Raw genomic sequence first — 26,371 nt, forward strand, 5'->3', positions numbered from 1 at the left:
GTTGCCCATCTCCTGCACTTTCTCAGCTATAGACTGCCATAATATTCTCTTGCGAGCATTATTATTTGGACCATAAGAATTTATCACCCTAAAGAAGCAATGAAGATGTTTGACATAAACATTAGCCCATTGCCAGTTTGCATTTGAAAAAGTCTATGAAATAGATATGGATTCTGATTTCCAAAGAACTGCTAGACCTCTAGAAGCTCCTTCTACTCCTGTCAGCATACATTCCCATCTCCTAAATTTATTTTTAAAACTAGCAAAATCTTCTACTTTGATCTTAGTTTCCTGAAGAAAAATGAGATCTAACTTTGATTGATCAAGGCACCTCTTGATCAATCATATCTTGTCAGGGGCATTGCAGCCCTTGACATTCCATGATAGTGTTTTCATGGCTCCCAGGAAAAGGCTAAGCCTTTTCCCAATCTCAAGATTTTGGTTTGGCTTGTTTCTTTGCCTGCCATTTCCAGCTTGACCTTGATAGGTTTTGGTCCTCTTTTGCTTTGCTTACCAACATTAGGCTTCTTCTTTATGGTACTAGTTTGTTCTAATGATCTCTCTTCCATGATGCCTGGCTCCTCTAATAAGCCAAGGTCATTTAAAAGATCCTCTTCTGTGTGAGACACCTCCTAATCCTTACCATTGTAGTTGTCCAGAGTTTCCTCAAAGGATTCACTTAAATTTCTCCTAGGGGAGACTTCAATGTCTTTAAACACTAACCCCTCCTCTTCTAAGATCATCTTACCACTCAGAGTATCATTCAAAACTACCCTTTCACCTAAAGGATTTTGCTGATCATACATTACTGTCTCTTCATTCTAAAAATCTACCCTACCCCATTTGTCATGAGATTTTTCCTGCCCTTGTGGATTCATTTTTGCAGACTGGATGTCTCTTAGCTCTTTGCTAACCCTCGTAGCTAACACTTCTTCCCATGGAGTTTCCTTTATCACTTGAGTGGAATTTTCTTTTTCCCCCCAAATATCTACTTCATCTTCTCTACTCTCCATACCCCTTTCCTCTATTACCCTATGTTTAGGAAGTTCTTGAGAATAAGATTGGATGACTCCTAGCTCTTTGTTAAGCCTTGAAGCTAAAACTTCTTCCCATGGAGTTTCCCTTATCACTTGAGTGGAGTTTTCTTTTTCCCCCAGAATAACTTCTACAACTTCTCTACTCTCCATACCCCTTTCCTCTATTACCATTTGTTTAGGAAGTTCCTGAGTATCCTTTAAATTATTAGTGTGGGCTTGGTGGTTTGCTTGTAGATCCTTCATCATCGGCTCTTCCATCCTCTCCAAAACATCTAGGAGCTTGTCTACCTCCAAACCTTTCCCTTTCCTATTCTTGATATGAAGGACTGTCTCTGCTTGTGAGCTATTTTCCTCCCCCTCCCATATTTCAATCTATTGTTTCCAAACTCCATATTTCATGCTTAGATTGATGAAATCTAGGCATGGGTTTCCTTCCTTTAAAAGAATTAAGAGCCTCGGATGGGAAGATGAATCTATTTTATTTAAAACCATCTCTGAACTTACATAATCTCCTATTGTGTTCCCAATCTATTCCAGCACCTTCTCACCCCAATATTCTATTGGGAGATTTTGAAGATTGACCCAAATAGGGAAAGACTATAATTTTTCTTTGCTCGGGTCAAAATTTGGCCTCCATTCCTTGGTAATGATACCCTTTCCCTCCAATAGATAAGGGCCATTACTCATTATGGCATCTTTATCTGCTCTACTTGATGCTATTCCCATATAGAAACCATTCAAAAAGGTTTTTAATCTACATTCCACCCCCCATAAAGATTTGCAGCCCATCCTAACAGTTCTAACCGATGGCCATGGTCCCAACCATTTAAAGAAAAAGGCTTTCTCTCTCAGATCTCTAACAGATTCATTCAAGCTATCACTATTTATACGGATAATAGACATTACCTCATAAGTGACATTTTCTTCTGAGATGTGGGTTGGCTCTTTCTCTGTTGGATTCTCCCCTTTTGTTGCTTCCTCTGCTTGCTTCGATCTGTAAAACTTATGGGCAATCTTAGAGTAATCAAACTTATCAAACCATCTATAGAAAAGATCACTCCTATTCCTCCCATTTACCCATTGCCATTCATTTCTTCCATTTTGCCTACTCTATGGGGGATTAAAACACCTTCATTCCTGGTAAGAGGATGTTGCTGAATGTCCCCCATTCCTCCTGAAATGATTCATTGGCCACTTTTGAGAAAATTAGTTTCCATAAAACCATCCCTCATGGTGCCTGAAACCCATGCTTCTCTCCTCATCTCATCTAACAAACCCCCTTCCTGAACCTGTTGACCATTGCTCCCATCGCTCAAGTCTCTAGTTCGCCCGTGCTCGCTCCATTATATATTATATTATTTAATATTATTTATAATATTACATAAATAATAGTAAATAATATAATATAATAATAATAATAATGACCATCTCAATCTGATAGATCAACGGCCTGGGATGAATTTCGGGCCAATTTGGGGAATCTTTTCCCATCTACCCAGATTCATCTGGAATCGTGATACGTGTCCTTGGTCACAATTTCGGATGAATTGAGGTAGATGGGAAAAAAGATTCCCCAAATCGGCCCGAAATTCATTCTGGATGAATCTAGGCAGATGGGAAAAAATTCTCCAAATCGGCCCAAAATTCATCTCGAGTCGTTGATCTATCAGATTGAGATGGTCATTATTATTATTATATTATATATATATTATATGGTTATAAATTATAATTATATTATATTATATTATATGGTTATGATTATTATTATATCATATCGTTATGAATATAATTATATTATATTATATGGTTATGATTATATCATATGGTTGTAATTATATTATATTATATTATAGTATAAACAATTATATTATATGTATATGATATGGTTATAATTACAGTTTAAAAATATAATTGCAAATGCTCTATTTTTATTCATATTTATTATTTAGTTTCAAAATTAAAATATAATATAGTTATAATATCTATAAATTATTAAAATTTAACATATATTGAAAATTTTGATAATTATTTATAAACTATTCTTCATCATTTAAATGATTTCATAATGAAAAAAAGGTTAGGAATAGGTGACAAGATAGGTATGAAATAAAAATTTGACACATAAATTATCAAAATTATATTTAACTTTGATAAGGTTATAATCTATTAATCTTTAGTTTTCCTTGAAGCTCCATTTGTTAACTTTTAACCAATCAAATTAAAGGAAAATAGTTAATTATTAACAATTCACTATTTTTAACTAAGTCGCAAACTAACAGTAACATTTCAACAGTGCATAATTTGAGAAACAAGATGCCAAAAACAAACCTACAAAGTCATAGACTAAGAAGAACAACAATTTGAGAAGCCAAAAACTATTCTTTTCATTGATAATATTTTAGACTATACAATGTACATAATACTGATTCATAGCTTACATATTCAAAATAGTTGATTAAATCACTAATCAACCTAGTTTTACTATTTCATAATTTACAAAAAAGGGCAGGGCCTAATCCAAAGAAAAATACAGATATCTTGAAAACATGTTTTTGGCAAACTTTTGCCCTAATCAAAACATTTTTTTGCCCTAAAGGGCCAAGGGAACAGGGAACACTAAACAAGGAACCAAGGAGGCTGAAAGCATGAGTGGGCTAAGGGGCTAAGGGATTGAAGCCTTTAATCATAAAGGTCTTCAATTCCATCCACGAGGAATCTATTGGAGAAGATGATGTCACTGAACTCGTCCAACCATGTGAAGTCCTTTTTGATGATGTCATCGTCCAACAACAACCATTTTCGCAGAAAATCCCTTCCAAGCCTCACCCACTTTTGATGGTGAGTTAGTTGTCGTTCATTCATGTTGAGCAAGAAAGGATGCTTATGTATAATGCACCCTATGCCTTCCTCCCAGCACTTGTCTGCTACATCTGCAAAAGGGATGCCAATACCTGGACCCAATACCTGCTTGGCCAATACAATAATTTTGATATCATCTTCTAAAAATGTTTCCTTAAAAATGTTACACAGAAGCATTAGCATGTCTATTTGCCTACCTCCAAGGTCGAGAAGAGATGCGAGGAAGCAAGAGGTAATATTCGTGGACACACGGTACCTCTTATCATTTCTCAAGAATTCATGGCCGAGTACCATGCATATAGCATGGCAGATAAAAGGACTTCGGCCATCTACCTTGCAAACCATGGCAAGGACATCATCAGGAATCTTGCCCAGAAAGGGCTTTTGTAGAGCCATATTAGTGCATTTCAGGTGAATTGGCGTATCCATGACTACGATTCAAGAAACTGAAAACTCTGCAAAGTGCAACTACAAACCACATTCAAATTGAAGAAATTAAAATATGAGAAATGATATTGAAAGAGGAATTGAAGAGCCTAGTTAATGGTAGACTGCAGTTGCATCTAATTCTTTGGCGTTCATGATCTTCCATATCTTATTTTTTTGTATTCCTATTAATTTTCAAGTGTGTGAAACGTTGAAATGTGTTGACATTAATGTTGGACAGTCAATACTACCTGACATGATTAATGATTTCCATGCAAACTTTTCCATGTGTCTCCATTCTGAAGAATTACGTGTGACTCCAAGTCTTTTCAAGTGAGTGGCACTAAGATGCATCTACTATCATTGATCTATAACTAATCAATGGTCAATAAAACTATTGTATTTACTATTAATGTAACAAAAGTGACGATAGTCAACTTGGTAATTATGACATTGACATAATGATGTTACGACATTATTAATAACATACCTAAGACAGTACACAAGTTGAAACTTGAAAGTGACTACTCAGCAATCATTACAATCACTAGCCAATACATATGCAAATTTTGCTTTCAGATTAAACAATTTTTCAGTTTACCACTGAAGATTAGCCAAGACCATTATTATTCATTTTCCTACAAAACAAGTAATTCGCCTCTAACATTATTAATTCATTTTTGGCAACAGAAAAAATAGCCATCATTTATATATCCGTTAGTGAAAAAACACATTAATTCACCACAATTAAAATGATTTTTGCTAGGGCAAGAAAAAAATCGCCAACATATAATATTTTTTTTCCCTATATGGAACAAAAAAATTGCCCTTGATATTAAAAAATTTCTGCCCCAAGATGTTGGATTCGCCAGCATTTTAGGCTTTTTTTTCGGGAGGGATTTCTTAAAGTTATCCCTGTAGCAGATAATTCTAGTGGTAGGGAAACTTGAGCTCCTACTCCATAAACCAACTAAAAAGGGACCATATCGATAACTCTCTTTAGTGTGATTCTGTCAGCCAATAACACCTCATACAACTTCTTATGCCAAGTTAGAGCATTGTCATTTACCAATTTCTTCATTATGGTGACCAAGTTCTTCTTGCTAGATTTTGCCTTCCCATTGCATTGAGAAAAATAATTTGAAGAATGAGCCAAGGATATGCTATGTTCATAGGAAAATATATAAATTTCTTCAAATGAGAAATAGGTTGCATTATCTTCCATTATCTTCTTTGGAACCCCAAATATGACAAATATAAGCTCCATTGGAAAATCACACACCACTTGGGAGTTAGCTTTCTTTGTAGGGATTTCGTCCACCCACTTAGTGAAGTAATCTATATTTATTAAGATATAGACATGACTGACATTGGATGGGGGGTTCAAAGGTCCTATGAAAACTATACCCCATTGGTGGAAAGGCTCATCAATTACTATAGGTCTCAATGGTAATGCTATGAGTTGAGGGCAATCTATAAAAAGTTTACACTTCTCACATTTTTTTACATATAGGTATGCACCCTTGAACATGCTTGGCCAATAAAAACAATTCCTATGAATTTTGAAGGAAGTTATCATAGAGGAGAAATGCCCACCACAAACATTTGAATGATATAGTTTCAATAACTTTTCCTATTGTTCACTATCCACACATCTAAGGAAGGTTCCATACACACCTCTCTTGAATAGTATACCCTGTGAGATTATGTACTTGGTTGCTTTCAACCTAAGGTTGCATTTTTCTGTGTAATTTAAATTCTTTGGGCATTCAACATAGGTCAAGTAGTATACTTTTGAAATGATTGATTAATTGTCTATTGTCTTTGATGTTACACAAAATGCCATATCATTATCAGTCAGTGCATTCCAAGCTCACTTAGACATTGAAGATAAATTTTTGTGGCTACCAAGCAATCCAAAGTTTTCCTAGTTCAAAATGCAGTGTCTACCGAGTTCACTTGGGCATCAAAGGAAAGTTTGTGAAAGATGAGTGTTGTAATACCCCAAAATTGGCTCATTACCATTATACCAATTCTGGTCTATTCCTGATAATTTCAAAGTCTTATTCTAATAGGCAATTCTCATTCTGCTATTCGCTACTTGACTTAATTGTCAGATGTAGAAAACCTAAATCTGCATTCATCATGCTTATTATTTAATTCTTATAGTATTTACTCGTATTAGTCACATAGTACCTATTGATTAATATTTAATTTAATTATTAAGTATTTATACTTTAATTAAATTATAATTATATCCTAAGGCTAATGTACTATGGAATTAAAGTTATTTAATTTAATAAATACGCCTATCTTAATTAATTAAATGTAATTATTTAATTAAATGGGAAAGGTATTTCTAATTAATTAAAAGAAATTATTTAATTAAATGGAGTACTTACTTCTAAATAATTAAACAAAGTTATTTAATTAAATGGGAAGACATTCCTAATTAATTAAATGAAGTTATTTAATTAAACAAAAGTGTCTCTAATTAATTAAAGATTATTTAATTAAATAGAAAAAGTAATTATGAGAGCATATTTCATTTTATTAAATTAAATATCTCAACAAAATCTCTCTTCAATTCAAAAAGGGGAATTTCCAGTTCACTATTGATCAAAAATGAGTTAACTCAGTTAACTCCTTTTTCTACTCAAATTAAAACAGTTAACTCCTTATTTATCTCAAATTAAGTCTGTTAACTCCCTTTAATTTGGGAATCTCCCTTTATGACTGAAACTCATCTTCAATCCTGAACGTTGATCTGAATCGATCTCAACCATTAATGGATTCTAGGAGACTCTATTTAAGAGACCCTCATCTCTTCATTTTGGGGAGGATGAATTGATTTTCTATCGAATTTTGTTGAAATTCATGCTCATATTTACTTACATTTCTTGCATACATTCTCATTTTTAGTTTAATCTCATTTTAGTTTAATCATGCATATGCTTAATCTAGTTTGCTTCATTTGTTCTTAGATTACATTGCATCTTTCATTTCTTAGATTAATCTGTATACTCATTCTTAGCTTAATTCCATTGTCAAATCCTTCATTCTTAGAGGGTTTGGTTGCCTGCACCTCGATTCTGAGGATATTAACAGGCAAAATCCCTTTAGATAGAAGGCAACAGGTCGCTTTGCAGGGCAAATTTTGGATGAACAATTCAATGTTCATTCCGCGATGAATCCGCAAATAAGGACCGTGTTGAAGTGTGTGTGTTAGCATAGGCTGCATTTTCACGCATACATTTCTCGCACCCACCGTGGGGCTCGATTTTGCTCCCGAGGGGGCAGGATGATTACATCATTAAATACTTATTGCTCGGGGCATCTAGTTCCCATCTTATGTCCTAGTCACTTGGGGCATCTCATCACTTGGGGCTTTTTGTTCCCTTCTATCTGACATCTCTGCCATCTATCTTATCTTTTCATCAATTGATCAACCTTATAACAGCTCTTCTCAGAGTTCGATGGACAGGTATTGGGATAGTCTAAACCCTGACTCCTGAGAATCAAACCTCGTTTTGGGAATGATTCTATGACTCATGATGGGACCTTGTTATCTTTTATCAATTTCAGGTATCTAGGTGTTCTATCTAGATCCTTGAAGGTTAAGCTATGTTATGGAGATAATCTTCTAAATGCTTATCAATCTCAAGTATCTAGGTGTTCTATCTGGATCCTTGAAGGTTAAGCTCTGTTCTAGAGATAATCTTCTAAATGCTTATCAATCTCAGGTATCTAGGTGTTCTATCTGGATCCTTGAAGGTTAAGCTCTGTTCTGGAGATAATCTTCTAAATGCTTATCAATTTTAGGTATCTAGACGTTTTGTTTGGATCCTCAAAGATTACGCTTCGTTCTGGAGGTAGTCTTTTAAATGCTATCAATATTAGGTATCTAAGTGTTCTACTTGGATCCCTTAGGATTAAGCTTTGTTCTAGAGATGGTCCTTAAAAACTTATCAATTGGGCTCCATGTCATCAACTTCGAAACCAATCTCATCTTTGCATCATGCTTTCTAATTTTCTTTGAATTAAACGTGCTGCTCGCACATTCATTCAAAGAGGGGCAAAATGTAATACCCCAAAATTGGCTCATTGCCATTATACCAATTCTGGTCTATTCCTGATAATTTCAAAGTCTTATTCTAATAGGCAATTCTCATTTTGCTATTCGCTATTTGACTTAATTGTCAGATGCAGAAAAACCTAAATCTGCATTCATCATGCTTATTATTTAATTCTTATAGTATTTACTCGTATTAGTCACATAGTACCTATTGATTAATATTTAATTTAATTATTAAGTATTTATACTTTAATTAAATTATAATTATATCCTAAGGCTAATGTACTATGGAATTAAATTTATTTAATTTAATAAATACGCCTATCTTAATTAATTAAATGTAATTATTTAATTAAATGGGAAAGGTATTTCTAATTAATTAAAAGAAATTATTTAATTAAATGGAGTACTTACTTCTAAATAATTAAACAAAGTTATTTAATTAAATGGGAAGACATTCCTAATTAATTAAATGAAGTTATTTAATTAAACAAAAGTGTCTCTAATTAATTAAAGATTATTTAATTAAATAGAAAAAGTAATTATGAGAGCATATTTCATTTTATTAAATTAAATATCTCAACAAAATCTCTCTTCAATTCAAAAAGGGGAATTTCCAGTTCACTATTGATCAAAAATGAGTTAACTCAGTTAACTCCTTTTTCTACTCAAATTAAAACAGTTAACTCCTTATTTATCTCAAATTAAGTCTGTTAACTCCCTTTAATTTGGGAATCTCCCTTTATGACTGAAACTCATCTTCAATCCTGACCGTTGATCTGAATCGATCTCAACCGTTGATGGATTCTAGGAGACTCTATTTAAGAGACCCTCATCTCTTCATTTTGGGGAGGATGAATTGATTTGCTATCGAATTGTTGTTGAAATTCATGCTCATATTTACTTACATTTCTTGCATACATTCTCATTTTTAGTTTAATCTCATTTTAGTTTAATCATGCATATGCTTAATCTAGTTTGCTTCATTTGTTCTTAGATTACATTGCATCTTTCATTTCTTAGATTAATCTGTATACTCATTCTTAGCTTAATTCCATTGTCAAATCCTTCGTTCTTAGAGGGTTTGGTTGCCTGCACCTCGATTCTGAGGATATTAACAGGGAAAATCCCTTTAGATAGAAGGCAACAGGTCTCTTTGCAGGGCAAATTTTGGATGAACAATTCAATGTTCATTCCGCGATGAATCCGCAAATAAGGACCGTGTTGAAGTGTGTGTGTGTTAGCATAGGCCGCATTTTCACGCATACAAATCTGGCGCCCACCATGGGGCTCGATTTTGCTCCCGAGGGGGCAGGATGATTACATCATTAAATACTTATTTCTTGGGGCATCTAGTTCCCATCTTATGTCCTAGTCACTTGGGGCATCTCATCACTTGGGGCTTGTTGTTCCCTTCTATCTGACATCTTTGCCATCTATCTTATCTTTTCATCAATTGATCAACCTTATAACAACTCTTCTCAGAGTTCGATGGACAGGTATTGGGACAGTCTAAACCCCGAATCTTGAGGATCAAACCTCATTCTGGGAATGATTCTATGACTCATGATGGGACCTTGTTATCTTTTATCAATTTCATGTATCTAGGTGTTCTATCTAGATCCTTGAAGGTTAAGCTCTGTTCTGGAGATAATCTTCTAAATGCTTATCAATCTCAAGTATCTAAGTGTTCTATCTGGATCCTTGAAGGTTAAGCTCTATTCTAGAGATAATCTTCTAAATGCTTATCAATCTCAGGTATCTAGGTGTTCTATCTGGATCCTTGAAGGTTAAGCTCTGTTCCGGAGATAATCTTCTAAATGCTTATCAATTTCAAGTATCTAGACGTTCTGTTTGGATCCTCAAAGATTACTCTTCGTTCTGGAGGTAGTCTTTTAAATGCTATCAATATTAGGTATCTAAGTGTTCTACTTGGATCCCTTAGGATTAAGCTCTGTTCTAGAGATGGTCCTTAAAAACTTATCAATTGGTCTCCATGTCATCAACTTCGAAACCAATCTCATCTTTGCATCATGCTTTCTGATTTTCTTTGAATTAAACGTGTTGCTCGCACATTCATTCAAAGAGGGGCAAAATGTAATACCCCAAAATTGGCTCATTGCCATTATACCAATTCTGGTCTATTCCTGATAATTTCAAAGGCTTGTTCTAATAGGCAATTCTCATTCTGCTATTCGCTAGTTGACTTAATTGTCAGATGCAGAAAACCTAAATCTGCATTCATCATGCTTATTATTTAATTCTTATAGTATTTACTCGTATTAGTCACATAGTACCTATTGATTAATATTTAATTTAATTATTAAGTATTTATACTTTAATTAAATTATAATTATATCCTAAGGCTAATGTACTATGGAATTAAATTTATTTAATTTAATAAATACGCCTATCTTAATTAATTAAATGTAATTATTTAATTAAATGGGAAAGGTATTTCTAATTAATTAAAAGAAATTATTTAATTAAATGGAGTACTTACTTCTAAATAATTAAACAAAGTTATTTAATTAAATGGAAAGACATTGCTAATTAATTAAATGAAGTTATTTAATTAAACAAAAGTGTCTCTAATTAATTAAAGATTATTTAATTAAATAGAAAAAGTAATTATGAGAGCATATTTCATTTTATTAAATTAAATATCTCAACAAAATCTCTCTTCAGTTCAAAAAGGGGAATTTCCAGTTCACTATTGATCAAAAATGAGTTAACTTAGTTAACTCCTTTTTCTACTCAAATTAAAACAGTTAACTCCTTATTTATCTCAAATTAAGTCTGTTAACTCCCTCTAATTTGGGAATCTCCCTTTATGATTGAAACTCATCTTCAATCCTGACCATTGATCTGAATCAATCTCAACTGTTGATGGATTCCAAGAGACTCTATTTAAGAGACCCTCATCTCTTCATTTTGGGGAGGATGAATTGATTTGCTATCGAATTGTTGTTGAAATTCATGCTCATATTTACTTACATTTCTTGCATACATTCTCATTTTTAGTTTAATCTCATTTTAGTTTAATCATGCATATGCTTAATCTAGTTTGCTTCATTTGTTCTTAGATTACATTGCATCTTTCATGTCTTAGATTAATCTGTATACTCATTCTTAGCTTAATTCCATTGTCAAATCCTTCGTTCTTAGAGGGTCTAGTTGCCTACACCTCGATTCTGAGGATATTAACAGGCAAAATCCCTTTAGATAGAAGGCAACAGGTCTCTTTGCAGGGCAAATTTCAGATGAACAATTCAATGTTCATTTCGCGATGAATCCGCAAATAAGGACCATGTTGAAGTGTGTGTGTTAGTATAGGCCGCATTTTCACGCATACAAGTGTTAACTAAGCTCACTCAGTTAATGAAGAAAATGTTGGATGGAACTAGTGTTAACTGAGCCAGCGGTCGAGAACTAAACATCTAGGGCAGCTCTCTCGGGGCATCATCCCAGTCCTCTGTCTCTCTCTAGGGTCACCATATAACAGACACCAGGTCATCGAGATGTGTCCGCCAATGCTCAGTCTTACCCAGTGGGCCTGAGTAATATGCCCTCGATATCTGCAAATGTAGGGCTCCATGGGCTCCCGAGAATCCTCAAAAATTGGCCTACATATAGGGAGATGCTCTCAGGCCCAGATCTGTAGCACATAAGCACCCGCTGCCATGGTCTTCTTCTCATGGAAGATGACCTCATGCATCTCATGAAAAAGATGGGCCAACATACACTGACCCCACCCAAAGATCTCAGGTGCCTCAACCATCCTACGGAGCATGACACCCCATCCACACTCCAACCCATGCTGTCCTATGTCAGGACATAGGAAGCAGCTCGAGAAAATACCCAACACAGATGCTAACCTGTGTGTAGGTCCATAAATATGCATCAGCTCATCCCAGCTGATGGCCCTGCCTCTCGGTAGCTCTCTCTCAAAAATAATGGATAGTGCCTCTGTCCCTAATCGAGGCACTATATAATACACAACTCGGGCACCATGAAAGGGGATCCTCAAGATCCTCCATATGTCCTCTGGTGTGATGGTCATCTCACCCATCGGCAAATGAAATGTGTTCATCTCCGAATGGAAATGCTCTACCAATGCAGTCAGTAAACCGTGATTCACCATCACGGCTAGAATCTGGCATAGTGAAGACAAACCCAATCGGGCAATGTGTGCCCGATCTGCATCATCCAAACTCCGCAATAACTCTCCATAAGGCGGATAATGAGATCTAAATGATAGGTCTCTGAATACCTCCTGCACGCACAACAAAAAAAATGACAAACAAACGATCAGTATCAAGTCGAATCAAAGCATCAAAACAAAATAAAGTGCAATTTCTAAATGCGAAAATCACAAACTAGCACAAAATTTCGCTCGAGATTGGTGAAATCTCGCGCGAAGACATACAGTTTCACGTGAAATAGTTCTCTCTTTGCGCGAAGAATATCGCCTTTGCGCGAAAATAGATCTCCTCACTCGAAGATAGATCATCTCGCACGAGAAAAGAGGTTCTTGTGTGAAACACGAATTGCCTCGCGCGAAGAATCTCCATCTTCGCGCGAAGCCAAAATCACCCCGCGCGAAGATATTCTGGCCGCGCATAAAGAAATAGCACATCCTGTTTCTTCGCGCGAAGAAAGAAGATCTTCGTGTGAGAAGAGATCGGTCTCGCACGAAGAAAGAATTGAACATCCTAAAACATGCTAAAAACGTGCATCAATGAACTTAAAATGCGTGAAAATGAAAGTACGAAGATGGAAGATCGATTACTCACCGATGGTCCATAGTCTGCTGGCTGGTTGTGTCATCTGGAGCGCTCAAAACGATGATATCTCAAGTTCACTGCCATGTCTATATCAGAGCTCAAAATCACTACAAGACAAAAGCTCAAATGAATTGAAAATGACCCTTCGAGCCTATATATAGGTGTTGACCAAAATTTTCAAAGTGCTCGAATTTGCGCAAAAATCACACCCCTGGCTAATTGGACCATTCTAGATCCATTTTTGAGATCAAATTCGAAATCTGACACACCTAAGAGCCTTAAAAATGCGTTTAAAAATTTTGGGGACCGACGTGATCGAACGCTTGTGTAGCCCAAAATCTTTCTGATACTTTATGATTCTTGGAATCCTTTCAACTTTACATTCTCCGTATTTTCAAAATTCATTTTGAAAATAGTCAACTTGAGTCAACTATGGCTGACTCTGATCAACTTTTGGTCAAACTTATTTTTTTGCGACTTCGCAATCATTTCAAATCAAGCCAATCTTTAGATTGTTCTGATCCTTTCTAGATTCTGCTGACATGATATACTACTTCAAATCATATTTCTGGTGTGTCATCTTTTGATTTTTCTCCCGAGGGGGCAAGATGATTACATCATTAAATACTTATTGCTCGGGGCATCTAGTTCCCATCTTATGTCCTAGTCACTTGGGGCATCTCATCACTTGGGGCTTTTTGTTCCCTTCTATCTGACATCTCTGCCATCTATCTTATCTTTTCATCAATTGATCAACCTTATAACAACTCTTCTCAAAGTTCGATGGACAAGTATTGGGATAGTCTAAACCCTGACTCCTGAGGATCAAACCTCATTCTGGGAATGATTCTATGACATGATGGGACCTTGTTATCTTTTATCAATTTCAGGTATCTAGGTGTTCTATCTGGATCCTTGAAGGTTAAGCTCTGTTCTGGAGATAATCTTCTAAATGCCTATCAATCTTAGGTATCTAGGTGTTCTATCTGGATCCTTGAAGGTTAAGCTCTGTTCTAGAGATAATCTTCTAAATGCTTATCAATCTCAGGTATCTAGGTGTTCTATCTGGATCCTTGAAGGTTAAGCTCTGTTCTGGAGATAATCTTCTAAATGCCTATCAATTTTAGGTATCTAGACGTTCTGTTTGGATCCTCAAAGATTACGCTTCGTTCTGGAGGTAGTCTTTTAAATGCTATCAATATTAGGTATCTAAGTGTTCTACTTGGATCCCTTAGGATTAAGCTCTGTTCTAGAGATGGTCCTTAAAAACTTATCAATTGGTCTCCATGTCATCAACTTCGGAACCAATCTCATCTTTGCATCATGCTTTCTGATTTTCTTTGAATTAAACGTGCTACTAGCACATTCATTCAAAGAGGGGCAAAATGTAATACCCCAAAATTGGCTCATTGCCATTATACCAATTCTGGTCTATTCCTGATAATTTCAAAGTCTTATTCTAATAGGCAATTCTCATTCTGCTATTTGCTACTTGACTTAATTGTTAGATGCAGAAAACCTAAATCTGCATTCATCATGCTTATTATTTAATTCTTATAGTATTTACTCGTATTAGTCACATAGTACCTATTGATTAATATTTAATTTAATTATTAAGTATTTATACTTTAATTAAATTATAATTATATCCTAAGGCTAATGTACTATGGAATTAAATTTATTTAATTTAATAAATACGCCTATCTTAATTAATTAAATGTAATTATTTAATTAAATGGGAAAGGTATTTCTAATTAATTAAAAGAAATTATTTAATTAAATGAAGTACTTCTAAATAATTAAACAAAGTTATTTAATTAAATGGGAAGACATTCCTAATTAATTAAATGAAGTTATTTAATTAAACAAAAGTGTCTCTAATTAATTAAAGATTATTTAATTAAATAGAAAAAGTAATTATGAGAGCATATTTCATTTTATTAAATTAAATATCTCAACAAAATCTCTCTTCAGTTCAAAAAGGGGAATTTCCAGTTCACTATTGATCAAAAATGAGTTAACTCAGTTAACTCCTTTTTCTACTCAAATTAAAACAGTTAACTCCTTATTTATCTCAAATTAAGTCTGTTAACTCCCTTTAATTTGGGAATCTCCCTTTATGACTGAAACCCATCTTCAATCCTGACCGTTGATCTGAATCGATCTCAACCATTGATGGATTCTAGGAGACTCTATTTAAGAGACCCTCATCTCTTCATTTTGGGGAGGATGAATTGATTTGCTATCGAATTGTTGTTGAAATTCATGCTCATATTTACTTACATTTCTTGCATACATTCTCATTTTTAGTTTAATCATGCATATGCTTAATCTAGTTTGCTTCATTTGTTCTTAGATTACATTGCATCTTTCATTTCTTAGATTAATCTGTATACTCATTCTTAGCTTAATTCCATTGTCAAATCCTTCGTTCTTAGAGGGTTTGGTTGCCTGCACCTCGATTCTGAGGATATTAACAGGCAAAATCCCTTTAGATAGAAGGCAACAAGTCTCTTTGCAAGGCAAATTTTGGATGAACAATTCAATGTTCATTTCGCGATGAATCCACAAATAAGGACCGTGTTGAAGTGTGTGTGTTAGCATAGGCCGCATTTTCACGCATACATTTCTGGCACCCACCGTGGGGCTCGATTTTGCTCCCAAGAGGGCAGGATGATTACATCATTAAATACTTATTGCTCGGGGCATCTAGTTCCCATCTTATGTCCTAGTCACTTGGGGCATCTCATCACTTGGGGCTTTTTGTTCCCTTCTATCTGACATCTTTGCCATCTATCTTATCTTTTCATCAATTGATCAACCTTATAACAACTCTTCTCAGAGTTCGATGAACAGGTATTGGGATAGTCTAAACCCCGACTCTTGAGGATCAAACCTCGTTTTGGGAATGATTCTATGACTCATGATGGGACCTTGTTATCTTTTATCAATTTCAGGTATCTAGGTGTTCTATCTGGATCCTTCAAGGTTAAGCTATGTTCTGGAGATAATCTTCTAAATGCTTATCAATCTCAGGTATCTAGGTGTTCTATCTAGATCCTTGAAGGTTAAGCTCTGTTCTAGAGATAATCTTCTAAATGCTTATCAATCTCAGGTATCTAGGTGTTCTATCTGGATCCTTGAAGGTTAAGCTCTGTTCTGGAGATAATCTTCTAAATGCTTATCAATTTCAGGTATCTAGACATTCTGTTTGGATCCTCAAAGATTACTCTTCGTTCTGGAGGTAGTCTTTTAAATGTTATCAATATTAGGTATCTAAGTGTTCTACTTGGATCCCTTAGGGTTAAGCTTTGTTCTAGAGATGGTCCTTAAAAACTCATCAATTGGTCTCCATGTCATCAACTTCGGAACCAATCTCATCTTTGCATCATGCTTTCTGATTTTCTTTGAATTAAACGTGTTGCTTGCACATTCATTCAAAGAGGGGCAAAATGTAATACCCCAAAATTGGCTCATTGCCATTATACCAATTCTGGTCTATTCCTGATAATTTCAAAGTCTTATTCTAATAGGCAATTCTCATTCTGCTATTCGCTACTTGACTTAATTGTCAGATGCAGAAAACCTAAATCTGCATTCATCATGCTTATTATTTAATTCTTATAGTATTTACTTATATTACCTATTGATTAATATTTAATTTAATTATTAAGTATTTATACTTTAATTAAATTATAATTATATCCTAAGGCTAATGTACTATGGAATTAAATTTATTTAATTTAATAAATACGCCTATCTTAATTAATTAAATGTAATTATTTAATTAAATGGGAAAGGTATTTCTAATTAATTAAAAGAAATTATTTAATTAAATGGAGTACTTACTTCTAAATAATTAAACAAAGTTATTTAATTAAATGGGAAGACATTCCTAATTAATTAAATGAAGTTATTTAATTAAACAAAAGTGTCTCTAATTAATTAAAGATTATTTAATTAAATAGAAAAAGTAATTATGAGAGCATATTTCATTTTATTAAATTAAATATCTCAACAAAATCTCTATTCAGTTCAAAAAGGGGAATTTCCAGTTCATTATTGATCAAAAATGAGTTAACTCAGTTAACTCCTTTTTCTACTCAAATTAAAACAGTTAACTCCTTATTTATCTCAAATTAAGTATGTTAACTCCCTTTAATTTGGGAATCTCCCTTTATGACTGAAACTCATCTTCAATCCTGACCGTTGATCTGAATCGATCTCAACCGTTGATGGATTCCAGGAGACTCTATTTAAGAGACCCTCATCTCTTCATTTTGGGGAGGATGAATTGATTTGCTATCGAATTGCTGTTGAAATTCATGCTCATATTTACTTACATTTCTTGCATACATTCTCATTTTTAGTTTAATCTCATTTTAGTTTAATCATGCATATGCTTAATCTAGTTTGCTTCATTTGTTCTTAGATTACATTGCATCTTTCATTTCTTAGATTAATCTGTATACTCATTCTTAGCTTAATTCCATTGTCAAATCCTTCATTCTTAGAGGGTCTGGTTGCCTGCACCTCGATTCTGAGGATATTAACAGGAAAAATCCCTTTAGATAGAAGGCAACAGGTCGCTTTGCAGGGCAAATTTTGGATGAATAATTCAATGTTCATTCCGCGATGAATCCTCAAATAAAGACCGTGTTGAAGTGTGTGTGTTAGCATAGGCCGCATTTTCACGCATACAAGTGTTAACCAAGCTCACTCGGTTAATGAAGGAAATGTTGGATGGAACTAGTGTTAACTGAGCTCACTCATTTACCAAAGGAACTTTGAATGTATACAATGTTAACCGAGCTCACTTGGTTAACACAGGAAAATCATTTTTGAGTTAGTGTCTACCAAGCAGGGTCGGCTAATGAAGGAATTTCTTATTTTGGCATATTGAGTTTAATTGATTTATCTATTGGTTCTAACCAACTAAGAAGATGAATATTAGTTATTCTAAGTTGTATTTGAGCCGACTTGATAATATGGAAGATATAAATAAAAGGTTAAGGTGAGGATTAGTGTGTGTGAAAGTGAAAAATATGTGAATGCATGGAAGATTTTAAAGATCTAATGATGCATAGAGGAAGTGAATTAGAAGGATAAGTAAAATATCCTTGAGAAGCTGAAAGAATATATTCAATCAAGAAGGATCAAGTACAAGCCAAAATTGATATCTGTAATCAGAAATTTAGTTGCATCCAAATTAATTCATGTCATTTTTACTCTCTAATCATTGTAGCAGTGATCTAAATCTCTTAATAGAGTTGGCTTAACAGCTATTTGTAAATCCTCTAACAAGGTGGTAGTTCTATTGAATTATTTGAAGACTTCTAACAAGGCCACTCCTAATAGGATGATTAAATTCTCTATTAGGGTCACACCTAACAGTGTGTTTTGTAGCCTTTAACAGGGTTGGCTCCTAATAGGGCTCACTTTAGAAGAATGAAAATAGTAACTAATTGCAATTGGTGGTTTTTCCCAAATCAGGTTTCCACGCTAAATCTTGGTGTCAAATATGTTCATGCTATTTCTTTTATGTGTTTGCCACTATGTTAAAGAACTAAGTAATCACAGATAACATCTTAAGATTTGTATGTTAAGTGTTTGCCAAGAAATTATAGTGTTTGCTAAGTTGCAATGTTTCTTTGTTTGCTGAGCATCAACAGAGTTAAGCTTTCACAAACTTGTTTTATTTTGACATCTAAGGGATCTTGGATTTATTTTTGTAGTAATTGATTCACCCTCCCCTCTTAGTTACTCCTCTTATATTTTCAACAATTGGTATCAGAGATTTTGGTGCTTGCAAAGAAGGTTTCAAGGACCTAAGCTAAAGATCAGGATGTCTTATAGAAGAGAGATTCCCAAGTTGAACAGAGACAACTTTGCAGCATGGCAAGGACTTATGAGATTACATTTGGAAACTATCAATGATTTAGGTTGTAAGTATCTTGATGTTGAATACAAGACTCCTACTAGAACATTATCAATTGAAGATATTGTTGAAAAGAAGAATCATACATCATGATGATTGATATTGCATCTACTCTTAGTTATGCTGAATTTGATGAAGTAAAAGACTGCAAAACAATTCATGCAATGTGGACCAAACTAAAAGACATTTATGGAGGAGATGACAATGTAAGAAGAGCCAAAGTAGAAAGTCTCAAAGGTCAATTTGATTAGATAAAAATGAGGGAAGATGAAAACATTACAAAATATGTGGAAAGAATCAAAGCAAGTGTGAGTGCAATCAAAGCATATGGAGGAGACATTGATGACAAAATAGTTGTAAGCAAGGTACTCAAAACTCTCTTCCTATTTATGAAATTAGAGTATAAACTATTCAAGAAATGAGATGTGATCCAAATAACAAAATAACTTTGGATGCTCTAGTTGGAAGATTGATAACTTTTGAGTTGGATAACTATGATAACTATGTTCCTAGTTCCAAAAATATTGAGTCTACATTCGAAGCAAAACTCTCACTTAAAGAAAAGAGCAAGAAATCAAAGGCCAATCAATCAAGAAGTGAAGAAGAAATAGAAGAAAGTTTTGATAGTGATTTTGAAATGTTGAAGCCCTACTTGCAAAGAAATATTCCAAAGGCAGAGGAAAGTACAAAGGCAAGATTCCTCTAATCTATTTTTCTTGTGAAGAAGTTGGTCATATTGCTACTAGATGTCCAAATAGAGAAAACAAGGATGAGAAGAAAAGTAATAAATACAAAGGCAAGAAGGAATTCAAGAGCTACAAGGACAAAGGTAAGAAATCTTGTTTTATGGCTAAAGATTCTGATAACAGTGAAGATGAAATGGTATATATTGTTGTAAAAGATGAATCTGATGATGAAGGAGATAAGATGGTACTTATCTCTCATGTTAGCAAAAATGATACATGGATTATTAACAATGGTTGCTCACATCATATGACTGGAGATAAGCAAAGTTTGAACACATGGAACATTATGATGGAGGTAGTGTAAGATTTGGAAACAATGAACCTTGTTGCATAAAAGGAAAAGATTGTATCTCATTAGCCAATGAACTTGTATGTGATAATGCTTATTGGGTTGAAGGACTAAACCATAATCTACTGAGTGTGGCACAGTTGAGTAACATTGGATTCAAGGTAGAATTTATGAATGGGAATGCCAAACTGTTGGATGGAAAAGGAAATCTGGTTGGATCTAGCAAACAAATAAAAGGTAACCTATTTTATCTTGATCTCAGTAAAAGTTTATGTTTTATTACTCAAGTAGAAGAAAGTTTTAGAAGTAGTAGATCACCAATAGAATTGAGAGGGGGTGGGGGGTGAATCAATTATATATCAATCTTAAACAATTCTTAATTAATCAACCAAAGTAGATAGTAATAAAAAATAAATGTGCATACACAAATACACCAAATATGTTGACTAGGGAAACCCTTGATTAGAGGGAAAACTCTAGTGGTAATGATGCCCACAAAATAATGTACTAATTTGAATATTCCTTGTTGGAGGATAGACCCTGTTAGGAGTCTGTTACAATACTTAGTACAAAGAGTCCCTATTAGGAGACTTTGAATCCCTGTTAGGAGATTCCAACCCTGTTAGGAATTGTGCTAACCCTCTTAGGAGTTGTAGAAGGCAACTAAAACCACTATCCAAATAGCTTCAGGATCATATCAACGAACCCACTATCTAATTGATCTTAGTACTATTCCTTTCAAAATGATAGATAGGTGACAATCTTTCACTTCTTTCTCTATCCAATATGTCAGACTTCTTCACCTTCAAATCATGCAATCATATATGGAACTCTATATCCATCAACAGTAACCCTCAAGGTCACTTACACACATTAGCATATTACTCTACTCCTCTAGTTTGCAATTTGCAAGTCTTCTCTACTTCCCGATCTCAATAATAGTCTCTAAAACTCAAAAAACATCTTTCCTTTATACCACACTCAATATTAATTCCTTGAGTTAGCTCCATACTTTACCATACGTTAATTAAATAAAATACATATTTAATTAATGTTGTCAGCTCACAGTCATACCCAAACTTTCACACATGCGACTTCTATACCTATGCACTTGCTGACATCATCAATAGTCAATGTGCTACCTCCAATTAACTACACAACCCTTAATTCCAAATGCAATGCTCTATATTGGTCATACAACAAAAACTATTTTTCCAATGCTTTTTTCCCTGCAATTCTCTGTAAATCATCAATATCTTTTGTACAATGTTGATTCAGGTTCTACACACTTGCCCAGATATCAAATATATACTTTAGCATATGCTGGTAATTGCGCATAAGTAAATGCGCAATGTAATGTCCTTAATACACAAATCTCATTCATTTGCTCTGTAATTCTTATACAAACTTATTGCTATGTTGTCATCAATGACAAATAATGTTCTATAATGCTCCCCCATAGCATCAACATTCATGCTAACAATCTCTCCCTTTGACATTGATGGCAACATAGATGAAAAACATCTAGTTCCAAGAATACCAAGCCTTAATTACAACTCTTGTCCCCCATAGTAAAGACTTTCTCTAATGTTTTTCATGTCATTCTCTCCCCCATTGACATCAATGTTAAAGATAGTACGTAAAAGGTTTAATTGCTTGAGCATACAATAACCTATTAGCATGACCACAAGCCGGTCTATTGCTTTTACAACTTTCACATATAATTTTATAAACAACACAAGTATCTAAAGACATTGTTTTATACCAATTATCAATCACCAAGAGCCCTTGTTGACTCTATTCACCACAGATACTCCCCCATTGAGGAAGCATCATCATTCAGTCTAGTCTAATAATGGTGCTATGTACCCTGGACTGATGCACTTTTGCATCTTCTACACTAAGCTAGGTAGGGGCATAACCCCAAGCATACCTCTGAAGTTCTCAAAAGTATCCTTTGGTAAGGCCTTTGTGAAAATGTCTGCAATTTGTTCCTTAGTATTAATGTACTCCAATCTTATTTCTTTCTCTGCAACTTTTTCTTTTAGCACATGATACTTTATTGCTATGTACTTAGTTTTAGAATGCAAAATAAGATTCTTAGACATGTTAATAGTACTTGTGTTATCACAGTAAATGATAACAAGTTTTGTGAATGTAATTCTAATATCCTTTATCTTCTTCATCCATATGACTTGATTACAGTTGTTTGCTACTGCAACATATTTTGCCTCTGCAGTACTTTGTGAGGTACAATCTTGCTTCTTGCTAAGCCAAGAAACTAGTCTTCCTCCAAGGAAAAATGCTCCTCCACTAGTGCTTTTTCTACCATCCCTATCTCCTATCCAATCAACATATGTGTAAGTACAAAGAGTAAAGTCATTACTTCTATCATACCAAATGTAGTAATTTGATGTTCCTTTCAGATATCTACATATCCTTTTTACTACTGCATAGTGATATTCTTTAGGTTCAGCTTGAAATCTTGCCACAATTCCAACTGCATTTTCTATATCCGGTCTGCTATGAGTTAGATATTGCAATGCTCCAATCATAGATCTATACTTCTTTTATTCAACAGTAGGCATCTCATCTTTTCTTGATAACTTATGACTAGTTACCATAGGAGTTCCAATAGGTTTACAGTTTTCTAGACCATATTTTTTCAGCAAATCTTTCAATTACTTAGTCTGAGAGATGAAAATACCTTCTTTTTTCTGAACAATCTGCAGTCCCGAGAAAAATTTCATTTCTCCTATCATGCTCATCTCAAACTCATTCTTCATGTCTTCTGAGAATTTGTTACTGGCTTCATCATTTCCACCAAAAATAATGTCATCAACAAATACAATGATTATTAGCAAACCATCTTCTATTTTCTTCAAGTACAAGTTACTATCTACTATTCCTTTAGCAAATCCAAGCTTTGCGAAGTATTTGTCCAACCTTGCATACCAGGTTCTTGGTGCTTTTTTTAATCCATACAATGGTTTCTTTAGTTTGCAAACCATGTCCTTCTCTTCTATTAAAGGAAAACCCTCTGGTTGTTCAATGTAAACTTCTTCTTCAAGCTCTCCATTCAAGAATGTTGACTTAACATCCATTTGATATACTTTAAAATTCTTATTTGCTGCATATGCCAAGAACATTCTGACTGCTTCCATTCTTACTATAGGTGCATATGTCTCTTCATAGTTAATTCGTTCTTGCTAAGAGTAACCTTTGCATACAAGTCTTGCTTTGTTTCTTATTACTTCTCCCTATTCATTCATTTTATTTCTGAATACCCATTTTGTGCCAATCACATTTTTGTCCTTAGGTCTAGGAGCTAATTTCCACATGTCATTTTTAATTATCTACTGAAGTTCTTCCTCCATTTCTCTTATCCAATGATCATCTTTGATTGCTTTATCTATGCTTCTTTATTCTACTTGAGATATCAAACATAGTTCTTCATTAATTTTGCTCCTTGTCATTACTCATTTTTCTTTACTTCCTATTATCTGATCAGCAGGATGATTTCTTATCAAGTTCCTATTTGGGGTAGGAGTTGTTTCTTCAACTCTTATTTCTACCACTGCACTCTATTCTTCTCTCATATCTTCAACTTGCACATTATTTTGCAAGTCATTGTTAGCCTTGAAAAATAATTCATTACTTCTATTAGTCATTCCAGAGTAATTATCTCCATCAAAGTTATAATCCACTATCTTTTCCTTAGTGCCAAATTTTTCATCAATTTTGACATTTGTGCACTCTACTATAGTTTTTGTTCTATAGTTGAAACATCTGTAAGCTTTACTTTTTAATGAGTAGCCAAAAAACATACCTTCATCACTCCTTGGATCAAACTTACTGATATCATCTTCTCTTTTGATGTAACATTTGCTTCCAAATATCCTTAAATATTTGACTGATGGTGAGTGACCAAACCATAGCTCATAGGGTGTTTTGTCCATACCTCTTCTCATCTACACTCTATTCAGTGTGTCTACTATTGTATTGATTGGTTCTCTTCAAAAGGTTTTTGGTACATCATTTTCAAATAACATATTCAGCAATTGACTTGTTTCCTCTTTTAGCAATCCCATTCTGGTCAGGTATATGGGGTGAGGATAGTTGTCTCCTAATACCATACTCTTCATAATAGATATTGAATTCTCTAGAGGTGAATTCTCCTCCTTTGTTTGATCTTAAGCTCTTGATTTTAACTCCAGATTCATTCTCAACTTTGTTCTTAAATATCTTAAATTTCTCAAATGCTTCTGATTTTTCTTTAAGAAAAGCTACCCACATCATTCTAGTGAAATCATCAACAAAAATCATAAAGTACCTTTCTCCATAGAATCCTCTTGTTCTTGCAGGACCACTCAAACTAATTTCAGCTTTTGTGTAGTACAAAACTACTTGCTAGGAAATGAGAGTCTCTTATGCTTAGCCAAGATATATTCCTTACAAATAGTGTCAGTGGGCTTAGCGATCTTGGGTAAATCTCTCACAGCAAGTGTATTACTGGCCTTCACAATGTTATCAAAGTTAATGTGACAAAATCTTCTGTGCCATAACCAACTATTGTCAATCTTTGCTTCTAAACATGTTATTTCAGTGGAGTTTAACTGAAATACATTACCTCTAGTTTTTGTGCTAGTACCACGTAGTTTTCCTTCCTTGTTCTTGATAATGTATGTGTTATTACCAAAATGCAATTGATAACCTTTGTCCATAAGTTGTCCAACACTTAACATGTTATGCTTTAGTCCATCAACAAAGTAAACATCATCAGTGTATATTTTACCATCAAGTGTGATAGATCTAATTCCTGTAATGTGACAAGCTGCATTATTCCCTACTCTGACAATTCCTCCATCATGGCTTTTGAATTTGAAAATTTTGCTCATATCACCAGTCATGTGATGTGAACAACCACTATCAATGATCCAATCTTTCTTTTCAACTTGTGAGATCAGTGCACTTTCTTCTCTAATTTCTCTGTCAAGATCATCCTCCTTTATAGCCACGAATCCTAATTTTTCTTCACTCATGTTTTGATCATAATCTTCCTATTCTTCTTCATTAGCATACAAACAATTTCTAGGTCTTCTAGACTTGAATTTTCCTTTATACTTTCTTTCTCTTTTAGGACACTTAGATGCATAATGACCATATTTATTACATTTCCAACATTTAAAGATATTCTTACCATCTTTTTCTCTTTCTACAAGAAGAGCCACTCCCTCTTGGATCTTTTCCTCAATATACTTGTTGCTGCTAGCAATGTCTCCCTGCACTTTTGTGTTCTTTGCTAAACCAGGTTTGATATTCAGTGCACTAAATGTTGTCTCAACCTTTGATAATTCTCCAAATTGTTTTAGATCAAATTCTTCAGCCTCCAATCTCCCAAGCAATGTTTCTTTGGTGAGGTTAGTGGTGCAAGGTAACATTACTCAAATCATCTATGTTATTGTCTTGAAGGGTGGTGTTAGACTTTTCAAGATCTTCCATATTACTTCATCATCAAGTTTCTTTCCATCAAGAGATGTGAATCCTGCAACAATCTTAGATACTCTACCAACATAACTTCTTATAGATTCATCTTCCATCATTTTAGCATCTTGGAATGTGCAATACAAATTTTGTAATCTAACCCTCTTTGCATGTGTATCACCTTCATAATTAGTCTCTAAAGTTTTCCAAATTTCATGAGATGTTTTAAGTTCTTTTACCTGACTGTACTCACTTTCAGGTAACACTAACAATATTGCTTCTCTTGCCCTTATATTGCACATAAACACTTCTCTCTATTCCTTGGTGCAGGTTTCAAGATTGTCTTCTTCTGCAATGTTTTTAGATGTCTTGGTTACAAGCCAATATCCTAGACCAATGCATAAGAGATGAGTCTTCATTTTATCCTTCCAGTTGTCATAGTTTGTGCTGTCAAATCTAGGACTTTTCTTCCTGAATAGATTTACCATGGATCTCCCAAAGTTGTTAAACTTCCCTTTAAGGACCCGATGCCCTGATACCAATTGTTAGAAGTAGTAGATCACCAATATAATTGAGAGGTGGGGGGGAGGGGGGTTGAATCAGTTATATATCAATCTTAAACAATTCTTAATTAATCAACCAAAGTAGAGAACAATCACAAAGAAATGCGCATACACAAATACACCAGATATGTTGACTAGGGAAACCCTTGATCAGAGGGAAAACCTCA

The sequence above is a fragment of the Cupressus sempervirens genome, chromosome 9, assembly GCF_028749045.1.
Source record: "Cupressus sempervirens isolate cs-2001-9-10 chromosome 9, ASM2874904v1, whole genome shotgun sequence".
Lineage (NCBI taxonomy): Eukaryota > Viridiplantae > Streptophyta > Pinopsida > Cupressales > Cupressaceae > Cupressus > Cupressus sempervirens.